The sequence below is a fragment of the Ursus americanus genome, unplaced genomic scaffold, assembly GCF_024610735.1.
Source record: "Ursus americanus isolate L20-20 unplaced genomic scaffold, mUrsAme1.1.p SCAF_68, whole genome shotgun sequence".
NCBI lineage: Eukaryota > Metazoa > Chordata > Mammalia > Carnivora > Ursidae > Ursus > Ursus americanus.
Window position 1 is genome coordinate 513,592 of NW_028273650.1, and position 12,911 is coordinate 526,502.

Genomic DNA, 12,911 nt, shown 5'->3' on the forward strand with positions numbered 1-12,911 from the left:
CACTCCCACTGAGAAAAGTCAGGTTAAAAACCAGACCAACGGGGCGCCTGGGTGGCACAGCGGCTAAGCGTCTGCCTTCGGCTCAGGGCGTGATCCCGGCGTTGTGGGATCGAGCCTGACATCAGGCTCTTCTGCTATGAGCCTGCTTCTTCCTCTCCCACTCCCCCTGCTTGTGTTCCCTCTCTCGCTGGCTGTCTCTATCTCTGTCGAATAAATATATAATATCTTTTAAAAAAAAAACAAAAAAACCAGACCAACGTTTGGAGTCCAAGATGTTGTGAGGCAACCAGGACAGCAGGGGACATAGGTGGAGACATGAAGAGACACTGAACAACAGCTGCCTCTTCCCAAAGGGCATTTGCCAATTCTGGGCCTTCAAGAGCCTGAAGATCCAAGAAAAAGCCACCAATGAGAGAGAAACCAGCTGAGCTTTTGGCAGTGAGAGACCAAGTTATGAGCATGGGGACCCTAGGACTCTGGTGAGCAGGACAGGGTGGAGAACTGAGCCACACACTCCGCTAGTTGTCCCTTTAAGATAGTTACCAATCCTGAAACCAAGCCCAAAGGGAGCCATTAGAAGCTCAGTGAAGCTGAAGACAGGCAGAAGAGACTAGGAGTCCACCTGGGCCCAGCAGACAAAACGGGAACAGCATGACAGACAAACTCAATCTAACCAACAGAAAGCACTACACCCAAGCGCAATTCACCTCCGCAAGAGAAGTACCCACTAACTACGCACAGGAGGCAGTCACTAAAACTGGCCACATGGCAGGTGAAATAGCAAAATTCAATAAATATCAAAGGACTAAAATTACTAAAAGTATATTCTGTCTCTAGCATTAAAGCTGGACAACAACAAAATAATTAAAAAATCACCAACTGTCTGGAAAAAAATCACCGTTTGGAAATTAAGCAACATATTTCAAGTAACCCATTAGCCAAAAAGAAACTCAAAGTATTCTCAATTCAACAATACAAATAAAAGAAAGATCAATATTACATGCAGACAGAGCTGTCATTAGAATAAAATCTACGCTTTTATTATTTTTTTAAAGACTTCATTTCTAAGTCATCTCTACACCCAGCCTGGGGCTTGAACTTACAACCCTGAGATCAAGTGTTGCACGTTCCACCTACTGAGTCAGCCTGGCGTCCCTAAGATCAATACTCTTAAATGCATGTATTAGAAATGAAGATTGGAAATTAATGATCTAAATATCCATATTTCACAGTACAATTTGGAAGTTGAACAAAATCAAGGTTTGGTTTTTTTTTTTTTTTAACAAGAATAATGCAACTGATAAACCTCTAGCAAGACTAATCAAGGAAAAAAAAAGATAAGGCGAAAACTAATGACAGCAAGAATGAAGCAGAACAGATAACAGAATGTTAATAATAGGAAGTAATGATAGAATATCAGATATTATTAAGAATATCATGAACTATGTCAATGAACACAAAAGTTGAGATGCATACACAATTCTTTTTTAAAAGATTTTATTTATTTATTTAACAGAGAAAGAGAGAGCACAAAAGCTGGCGGAGGGGCAGAGGGAGAGGGAGAAGGAGGAGGAGGCTCCCCAGTGAGCAGGAAGCCTAGCTTGGGGCTTGATCTCAGGACCCTGGGATCATGACCAAAGCCGAAGGCGGACACCTAACCGACGGAGCCACCCAGGTACCCTGAGATGGGGCATACACAATTCTTTACAAAGTACAACTTAAGCCCAAGCCATTAGAAACTGCTGCTGTACGAAACCAAAACCATAAATATAAAGCCTATTTAAATAGACCTATTCCGTTAAAAATGGTCAATCTGCAATTAAAATTCTTCCCACAAAGGAATATCTGAATTCTTCCAATAATTTAAGGAAGAATAATATTAATCTTACAGAAATTCTTCCACTGAACAAATAGGGAACATTTCCCAACTTATCTTATGAAACCAGCAAAACACTGATTCAAAACCAGTCAAGGACAATATGAGAAAGGGTACGAATCAATCTTTCTTACAAACACAGGTGCAATAATCTTTAAAAAAAAAAAAAAAAAGATCAGCAAATGTCATCACGCAATATTTCATAATGTATCATGACCAAGAGGGACTCGTCAGAGGAAGGCAAGGGTGGTTAAACACTCAGAGGTCTCTGTTTGCGGCAGTCTTCGTCACACTGTCAGAGCACGGGAGCCACCAAGACACCCTACAGCAGGTGAAAGGATAAAAAACACTGTGGTCTATCCAGGCAATGGAATATTTAGTGCTAAAAAGCAATGAGCTACCAAACCATGAAAAGACTTGGAGGAAACTTCAATGCATATTACTAAGTGAGAGAAGCCGATCACACTATATGATTCCAAATATATGACATTCTAGGAATAGCAAACCCACAGAGACAGTAAAAATTTCAGTGGATGCAGAGTTTGGGGGGGGGGCAAGGATGAAAAAGTGGAGCAAAAAGGACTTTTCAGGCAGCAAAAAGATTATGTAGGACAGTATAATGAGGATACATGTCATTATATATCTGTGCAAACCCGCAGAACGTACACCACAAGAGTGACCCCGACAGTAAACCGTGGACTTCGGCGATAACTGATGTGTCCATGTAGGTTCACCAGTTATAACAGATGTACCACTCTGCTGGGGGATGCTGATAATGGGGAAGTGTAGCAAAAAGCCTCCTTGGGACTTCTCATTCCATAGTTGAGACCTGCTCAGGCATCAGAGCTCTGACACTCAGCACACTGCCCCAGGCAGCACTGCGGGGAGGGTGGGGGAGGGGGGTGCAGGGCAGGGCTTCCTAAAACGGAATGCTAATCTCGCTGCTGACTATCGGAGCCTCGGCTCTCCCTTGAACACAGGAGATAGACACCTTTTCTGCTCTTGAAAGAAGTAGGGCAGTCCCAAGTCAGGGTGTGAGGAAGCAAGGTGCTGACAAACCTTGGAGTTCAAGCTGGGCCTCACCCCACAGTCTGATATAAATACTCCATAAAATAGCACAGATGCAAGAGAGGAAGCAAAATACTCCCAGAGTTCCCTAGATGATATTCACTATAACACCCCAAGATCCCGCCAAGACAGCAAACTGATTCTCCTTGAAATATGCCAGCCCTTTAATAAAACTTGAGATGTCTGCCAGAACATGAGAGAAGGAGCAAAGAATGCAAACTGATACAGCTCAATTTTAAAAACTTAAGACATAAACAAGTTTGGAGAGTTTTTAAGAAGTTGGTGATGACCCTAGTTACAGTAAATCCTTAAACAAACTAGACTGCTGTAAAAACTTTCCTCTCCCAAATGTTGTTCTTTCACACAAGATTCGGGTTTCTCTTCTCATCAAGAGTCTAATCTGAATACACTAAATTTCCTATATTGATTTTACTTAACAAAGAGCTAACGTTACTTAAATATTTAATGTTGTATCAATACGTGACGGCCTGTATTTTCCAAAAGTCGCTGTGAAAGTGCCTCCTGCTCCAGTGTGACTCTGCCTCTCTCTTCCACAGGTGGAGGCCACGTTCCTTCCCCTCACATCTGGGGGGGCTCCTGACTCACCTAAGAAACATCCCGCGCCAGGTATTAAGAGGCAAACTAGGTTCCCTTGGTTCTCTTGGGCTGCTCGCTCATGAAACCCAACCACATGCTACCCAGAAGCGCAAGAAGCCCGAGAACTGAGCTCCAAGAACCAAAGCCTGAGCTGAGCTGCCCGCTGACAGGCAGCATCGAGTTCCGAGGCCCGAGGCAGAGCCAGCCTCCGAGTGGGCCCTCTGGCTGCCCGCTGTGCCTCCTGAGCTCCCGCCACATGGAAACAGCTGTCCCTGCGGAGCCCTGTCCAGACAACAGATTGGAACAAAATAATTCTTGTCATTTTAAGCCACTAAGTGTTGGGATGACTTGTTATCAGCAAAGATAACTAATATCGCATGGATCCCAACTAAAGGAAGCACGGGTGGTTCTCGCTTTGCACAGGAGCGTGGGGCCTACGACGACTTGACAAAAGTGGTTTGAACAGCACTTGCCTTCTTCTTCCCCTCGCTCTATGACTAAAGACACGGAGTAAGTATCTTTCCAATGCCTTCGCAAACTGTCATACTCCTTTCTAAGTTTTGGGTCAGCCTCCATCATCGTAGCCTCGTACATTCAGTGTCGTAAGCCACCTCCGAAAGCGCCTCTGCTACGAACTTTCTTGCCACGTCTCCTCCTCCGGAACATCCTCTTTTTTGTCACAACTCTCTTCCTCACTTGTCAATAAGTTCACCTTTATTTGCAAAGCTCCTCTGACCACACAACTAGAAAGTCTGGCTCCACAGCAAAGTCAACATTCCTACAGTCAGCTATGTGCTTCTGTGACCGTCTCAGTCAGAACGCTGCACGGTGACCCGCACGGCGCAGGAAGCTTCTGCCGCACCGCACACCACACACTTACACTCTCCGTTACTTCCCGCCGCACTGCTGGGATTTCTGCGTCCGCATCACCTCCAGCTGTAGCACGCAGAGCCTGCCCAAACTCCACACGCCGGCTTTAAGAGCTGAAATAACTGCTGGGTCCACTGGCCAGAGTAACGCAACTAAGTCCGCTGGTTCCTGGGGCGGCTTCATGCAAGCCGAGGGCTCGGCTGCTCCCGCTCCACGGTCACCAGCTTCACAGGACCTCGGCCCGTTCGATTTCACTTCCAGTGTGACCATTTCCTGCTTCAACGCTGCAACTCATCTTTGTTGTCCAATTCCCTCCTGTGATGATCCATTTTTGTAAAATGTCACAGGGGTTTATCCCTGGCAAACAAGAAGGCACCACGACTACACATTTGCTGTCTGTGTATAAACTGAGTAACAGACACAGGGTGGCCAGTCAGCAGCAGACTGGGAAAGAGCTACCGTGACCGGCCGCTGGTCACACTTCACATCTGTTGCTTCTGTAGTGATCTGCAGACCGAGTCGGTACTTGATGCAATTGCCCACAGGTGATACCTGTGTTAACTAAAACGGAACCATTCTGTTGAGGACGGGCATTATTTAAGCCACAGAAATTGATATTCGTACATACTGGAACCATGCAAAGCATGGACTGCCGGCATAACAATTCAACTAATATCTTCATTACACAGACTGTTTTTTGGATTTCGGATAATATGGCAACTATGTAAATCATTTACTTTACTTGAGATATCACTATAAAAATTTTAATGCTATATATCTGATGAAAATATTCAACATTAGTCTTTAATATCAACTATAAATGAATTTCTAAGACTGCTAACACTGAGACCTTGGAAGTAATTGGTGAATAATTTTTGGAGACTTAAAATAATTCCTAAGGAAATGAGGAATGGCAAAATATAAAGAATACAACTGTGCTGAGTTACATAAAGTCTTACTTAATTCAGCCAATTTAAACATATGTTATTTGTAAAACCCACATTAACAAAGTGTTGTTAAGATGAACATGTTTTAAATCTAAAGTTAATGTGACAAGTGTAGTTAAGTCATAGCAGTTAAGTCATCATAACCTACTTGTGTTTATGTATTTATGTTTTAAAGATTTTATTTATTTACGAATGTAGGTTATGGGAGATTACTGACTCAATGAAATGATCCAATGTCAGAATCATCAGCATCCCCGAGGGGGTGGAGAAAAACAGAGGTCTAGAAGAGATATTTGAACAAATTGTAGCTGAAAACTCCCCTAATCTAGCAAGGGAAACAAACATTCGTGTCCAAGAGGCAGAGAGGACCCCTCTCAAGCTCAACCACGACAAACCTATGCCACGTCACGTCATAGTGCATTTCACAAATATTAGATCAAAGGATACAGTATTGAAAGCGGCCAGGACAAAGAAATTTCTCACGTACCAAGGCAAAGGCATCAGAATTACGTCAGACCTGTCTACACAGACCTGGAATGAGAAAAAGGGTTGGGGGGGGGGCATTTTTAAAGCTCTTTCAGAGAAAAACATGCAGCCAAGAATCCTTTATCCAGCAAGGCTGTCATTCAGAATTGATGGAGAAATAAAGACATTTCAGAATCGCCAGTCATTAACCAATTTCGTAACCACAAAACCAGCCCTACAGGAGATATTAAGGGGGGTTCTATAAAGGTAGAAAGGCCCCAAGAGTGATACAGAACAGAAAGTCACAGCCAATACAAACAAAGACTTTACTGGCAACATGGCATCATTAAAATCATATCTCTCAGTTCTTAGTGCCAATGTAAATGGTTTAAACACTCCCATAAAACACCACAGGGTTGCAGATTGGATAAAAAGAAATGACCCATCCATTTGCTGTCTACAAGAGACTCATTTCGAACCCAAAGATGCATTCAGACTGAGAGTAAGGGGATGGAGTTCACGCAAATGGACCTCAAAAGAAAGCTGGGGTAGCAATTCTCATATCAGATAAATTGGATTTTAAACGAGAGACTATAGTTAGAGATGCAGAAGGGCACTATATTATTCTTAAAGGAAGTATTCAACAAGTGGATATGACAATTATAAATATATATGACCCAAACAGGGGAGCAGCAAGATACACAAGCCAACTCTTAACCAGAATAAAGAGACATATAGATAAAAATACATTAATAGTAGGGGACCTCAACACTCCACTATCAGAAATAGACAGAACACCCTGGCAAAAACTAAGCAAAGAATCAAAGGCTTTGAATGCCATACTCGACAAGTTGGACCTCATAGATATATATAGAACACTACACCCCAGAACCAAAGAATACTCATTCTATTCTAATGCCCATGGAACATTCTCAAGAATACACCATGTTCTGGGACACAAAACAGGTCTCAACCGATACCAAAAGATTGAAATTATCCCCTGCATATTCTCAGACCACAACGCTCTGAAATTGGAACTCAACCAGAGGAAAAATTTGGAAGAAACTCAAACACTTGGAGACTAAGAACCGTCCTGCTCAGGAATGACTCGATAAACCAGGAAATCAAAAATCAACTTAAACAATTTATGGAGACCAACGAGAATGAAAACACAACGGTCCAAAACCTATGGGATACTGCAAAGGCAGTCCTAAGGGGAAAATACATAGCCATCGAAGCCTCACTCAAAAGAATAGAAAAATCTAAAATGCATCTTTTATATTCTCACCTCAAGGAGCTGGAACAGCAACAGAGGGACAGGCCTAATCCACTCACGAGGAAGCAGTTGACCAAAATTAGAGCAGAAATCAATCAGTCAGAAACCAGAAGTACAGGAGAGCAGATCAACAGGACTAGAAGCTGGTTCTTTGACAGAATCAATAAAATTGACAGACCACTGGCAAGACTTATACAAAAGAAAAGAGAAAGAACCCAAATTATTAAAATTATGAATGAAAAAAGGAGAGGTCACGACCAACACCATTGAAATTGGAAGGATTATTAGAAATTTTTATCAACAGGTATATGCCAATAAACTAAGTAATCTGGAAGAGATGGAATCCTTCCTGGAAACCTATTAACTACCAAGATTGAAACAGGAAGAAATTGATTTCTTAAACAGGCCAATTAATTATGAAGAAATTGAGTCAGTGATAAACAACCTTCCAAATAACAAAACTCCAGGCCTGTATGGTTTTCCTGGGGAATTCTACCAACCATTCAAAGAAGAAATAATACCTATTCTCCTAAAGCTATTTCAAAAAATAGAAACAGAAGGAAAGCTACCAAACTCATTCTATGAGGCCAATATTACCTTGATCCCCAAACCAGGCAAAGACCCCCTCAAAACGGAGAATGACAGACCGATTTCCCTAATGAATATGGACGCCAAAATCCTCAACAAGATACTTACTAATAGAATCCAACAGTACATTAAAAGGATTCTCCATCATGATCAAGTGGGATTCATACCTGGGATGCAAGCGTGGTTCAATATTCGCAAATCCATCAGCGTGATACATCATATCAACAAGAAAAGACTCAGGAACCATATGATCCTCTCAATTGATGCCGAAAAAGCATTTGACAAAATACAGCATCCTTTCCTGATTAAAACCCTTCAGAGTGTAGGAATAGAGGGTACATTTCTCAATCTCATAAAAGCCATCTATGAAAAGCCTACAGCAAATACCATTCTCAATGGGGAAAAGCTGGAAGCCTTTCCCTTAAGATCAGGAACACGACAAAGATGCCCACTCTCGCCACTATTATTCAACACAGTACTAGAAGTCCTTGCAACAGCAATCAGACAACAAAAAGGGATCAAAGGTATCCAAATCGGCAAAGAAGAAGTCAAAATGTCTCTCTTCGCAGATGACATGATACTCTAAATGGAAAACCCAAAAGAAGCCACTCCCAAACTATTAGAAGTTATAGAGCAATTCAGTAACGTGGCGGGATACAAAATCAATGCTCAGAAATCAGTTGCATTTCTATACACGAATAACGAGACTGAAGAAAGAGAAATTAGGGAATCCATCCCATTTACAATAGCACCAAAAACCATACGTTACCTTCGAATTAACTTAACCAGAGACGTAAAGGGCCTATATTCTAGAAACTATAAATTACTCTTGAAAGACATTGAGGAAGACAGAAAAAGATGGAAAAATATTCCATGCTCATGGATCGGAAGAATTAACATAGTTAAATTGTCCATGCTACCCAGAGCAATCTACACTTTCACTGCTCTCCCGATCAAAATACCGAGGACATTTTTCAAAGAACTGGAACAAACAGTCCTTAAATTTGTATAGAAACAGAAAAGGCCCCGAATCTCCAAGGAACTGTTGAAAAGGAAAAACAAAGCTGGGGGCATCACAATGCTGGATTTCGAGCTGTACTACAAAGTTGTGATCACAAAGACAGCATGGTACTGGCACAAAAACAGACACATAGACCAATGGAACAGAACAGAGAACCCAGAAATGGACCCTCGGCTCTTTGGGCAACTAATCTTTGATAAAGCAAGAAAAAACATCCGGTGGGAAAAAGACAGTCTCTTCAATAAATGGTGCTGGGAAAATTGGACAGCTACATGCAAAAGAATGAAACTTGACCACTCTCTCACACCATACACAAAAATAAACTCCAAATGGATGAAAGACCTCGATGTGAGACAGGAATCCATCAAAATTCTAGAGGGGAACACAGGCAGCAACCTTTACGACATTGGCCAAAGCAACCTTTTTCATGACACATCCCCAAAGGCAAGAGAAACAAAAGATAAAATGAACTTATGGGACTTCATCAAGATAAAAAGCTTCTGCACAGCCAAGGAAACAGTCAAAAAAACTAAGAGGCAGCCCACGGAATGGGAGAAGGTATTTGCAAATGACACTACAGATAAAGGACTGGTATCCAAGATCTACAAAGAACTTCTCAAACTCAATACACGAGAAACAAATAAATCAAAAAATGGGCAGAAGATATGAATAGACACTTTTCCAATGAAGACATACAAATGGCTAACAGACACATGAAAAAATGTGCAAAATCATTAGCCATCAGGGAAATTCAAATCAAAACCACACTGAGATACCACCTTACGCCAGTTAGAATGGCAAAAATAGACAAGGCAAGAGACAACAATTGCTGGAGAGGATGTGGAGAAAGGGGATCCCTCCTACATTGTTGGTGGGAATGCAAGTTGGTACAGCCACTCTGGAAAACAGTGTGGAGGTCCCTTAGAAAGTTAAAAATTGAGCTACCCTATGATCCAGCCATTGCACTACTGGGTGTTTACCCCAAAGATACAGACGTAGTGAAGAGAAGGGCCATATGCACCCCAATGTTCATAGCAGCAATGTCCACAATAGCTAAATCGTGGAAGGAGCCGAGATGCCCTTCAACAGATGACTGGATTAAGAAGTTGTGGTCCATATATACAATGGAATATTACTCAGCTATCAGAAAGAACGAATTCTCAACATTTGCTGCAACATGGACGGCACTGGAAGAGATAATGCTAACTGAAATAAGTCAAGCAGCGAAAGACAACTATCATATGATTTCTCTCATCTATGGAACATAAGAACTAGGATGATCAGTAGGGGAAGAAAGGGATAAAGAAAGGGGGGTAAGCAGAAGGCGGAATGAAACATGAGAGACTATGGACTATGAGAAACAAACTGAGGGCCTCAGAGGGGAGGGGGGTGGGGGAATGGGATAGACCGGTGATGGGTAGTAAGGAGGGCACGTATTGCATGGTGCACTGGGTGTTATACGCAACTAATGAATCATCGAGCCTTACATCAGAAACCGGGGATGTACTGTATGGTGACTAACATAATATAATAAAAAATCATTAAAAAAAAATAAAGATTTTATTGATATGACAGAAAGAAAGAGAGAGCACAGCAGGGGGAGGAGGAGGGGGTAGGGGCACAGGGGACAGACAGAAGCAGACCCTGAAGTGAGGCTCTATCCCAAAACCCGGAGACCATGACCTGAGCCGAAGGCAGACCAACTGAGCCACCCAGGTGCCCCCACTTGTATATATTTAAACTCAGAAACAGAGAGGTGGCCACTGGCCAACACTGTCATCTATAAAAGGAGGAAAACTTAGAAACAATCAGAAATAACCTTTTCCATGGATCCAATTAGCTAAACACCTAAAACAAATATGAAAGAGATTCTATCTTGGGATCCAGATGGAAAACTGATCTTTTCCTTTCTGAATATTATAGTAACCTTCTACATTGGACATTTCTAACATTGCTAAGCCCTTCTCATTTTTTGTACTTGACAAAAACCAAAACTATACAACTGCTTTGTCAATTTAGAATATTAAAAATAATTAAGGCATACCCTGTGCTGGATTTCCTAAATTTTTTTAAAGATGTATTCATTTATTTGAGAGAGGGAGGGAAGGGGAGGGAGGGAAACATGTGAGCAGGGTGGGGAGAGGGCAGAGGGAGAGAGAGGATCTCACACAGACTCCCTGCTGAGCGCAGAGCCCAACATGAGGAGGGATGCAGGACTCATTGCCGGGCTCAATCCCATGACCCGTGAGACCATGAACTTAGCGGAAACCAAGGGCTGGACATTCAACCATCTGAGCCACCCAGGTACCCCTGGATTTCTAAACTTCTGATTGCTATGTTACGGAAGCCACCCCTGTGTGCTCGGGTGGCTGCACTGATGGCTCTAACAGGCATATGTCCTCCCATTTAAAGCCTGAAGCCTGTACTAACACCTGTGAAGGTAAAAGGAGAATCCTGGAGGCCCTACACACAACAAGCAGGTCTTATGTTTCTACTATTTCCAGTATCATGAAACAGTTGTCCAGTTCGATTTAATGAAGCCAGAAGGACTTCAATCAGATAACCCAACTGACCCTACCAAAACTCACAGATACTAGACATCTTTATCTTATGTTGGTTCAGTCTACTAACCTGTTCAGTGACCGTTCCAGTCCTCTCTGCCCTCCTACTATCTTTCCCTTTCCCTGTCTTTCCAAAACAAGCACATTAGCGGACAATCTGTCCAACTGTCTATTTGATTCTCTATCCCTACAACTTTCTAACAAGGACCTTAGAACTGAAGCTAGGAACACAAATGGTACTGTACTTCACCCAAATCTAAGAATCACATTTCCTTTCACCTCCGATACCAGAATATTATTAACCCCAAGACACCTAAACTAGGCTCCAGGCGCCACTAACTAACCAACAATACTGGTATTTCCCTGAGCCCCAACGGAGCTCAGGGACTCTGAGGAATCGGGAGAACACGTGACCCCGAGGATCAACAGTCTGGGCCAGCAGCCTTCCTCAGAGAACTACACCGACACTAGTATGGCTCTATTTAAATTCTCTCAGGGTATCTGTATGCCCCACCGAGACCAATTTAATTACAGACTGACTGTTAAAAGCCAGGTATCACATGCAATAGATGTATATCCTCTCAAAACATAACCACCCAACTATTCTTTGTGGAACCAGGTGATCGCCCCCAGCGTACCTCATCAAATGAACTCTGCAGTTCCTTGTATTTAGTAACGGTCGGAGGGTCTGAAACCCTGTAGCTCCCCGGTCTGTAGGAGGGTCTCTACGCCGGCTCGGAGCTCCCAGCTGAGAGCACGGGACCATGTTACCGGTAGCTACGGCCCACGGAACACGACACCAGCCCAAGCTCTAAGGGCTCACCTCACCAGCAAAAGTTCATCGGCTCACAGGCTTAGATGTTATAGTCATTCTCGACCATTCACTGGATAGCCAAGGCGGAACTGTACAACAGGTATACTGGGTCAATAATTTAGAAAAGGGGAAATAACTGACGGATTCGAGGGGAAAAAAAAGTCCACTCTGTTATCCAAGACGGACCAACCTGATCCAAGAGACTTTTTCTCTCAGGCCTTAAGCGAACTAGAAAACCAGCCATAATGAAGGTTCCCCCAGTTTCTCGTGACTGTTGTGTTAGCATCTTCTTCTGTGTTAGGTAGCTAGATATTTAAATATTGTAACAAAGCCACTGTGCTGAGCTAAGATCCAATTAACGCTACAGTAACAAAAGGAACCGAAATGGATAAAAAGGTGGTCTGGAGAAACCATGATGAGGAAAATGGCCCAGAAGTGGCCTAACTAAAGAAGAAGGGCCTCCAAGAGGCCACTAGCCGAAGTCACCCAATAGAGGAACGTGTCCCGCACACTGCACTGTTTCTAGGAGCACCCGCAGGGAACTGAGGCTGCCTCCCAGACGCCATCCATGTGCTCCAAGCAAACTTCGATAAACTGCAGCCAATCAGCCAGAGGTCAGATCAAGACACAAATGTAAAGGTGCTGCTTAATAATTTCCATCTTCTCTATTCTAACAGAACAATAACATTTAGTGATATGAATGCTGAAACAAACTGGCCTACCCATACAACAGAGCAGAAGAGCATTCAGCCATAACAAGGACAAAGTCCTGGTACCACTACACCATGGATAAACCTTGACGTCATTGGGGTAAGTCAAAGAAGCCAG

The 12,911-nt window shown here is 42.8% G+C and overlaps 1 protein-coding gene across 1 annotated transcript in view; it reads right to left on the minus strand.

Moving 5' to 3' along the window:
- LOC123786221 (focal adhesion kinase 1-like) overlaps positions 1–12,911 on the minus strand; it is a 60,645-nt gene that overhangs the window by 11,415 nt on the left and 36,319 nt on the right. The window lies entirely within an intron of this gene.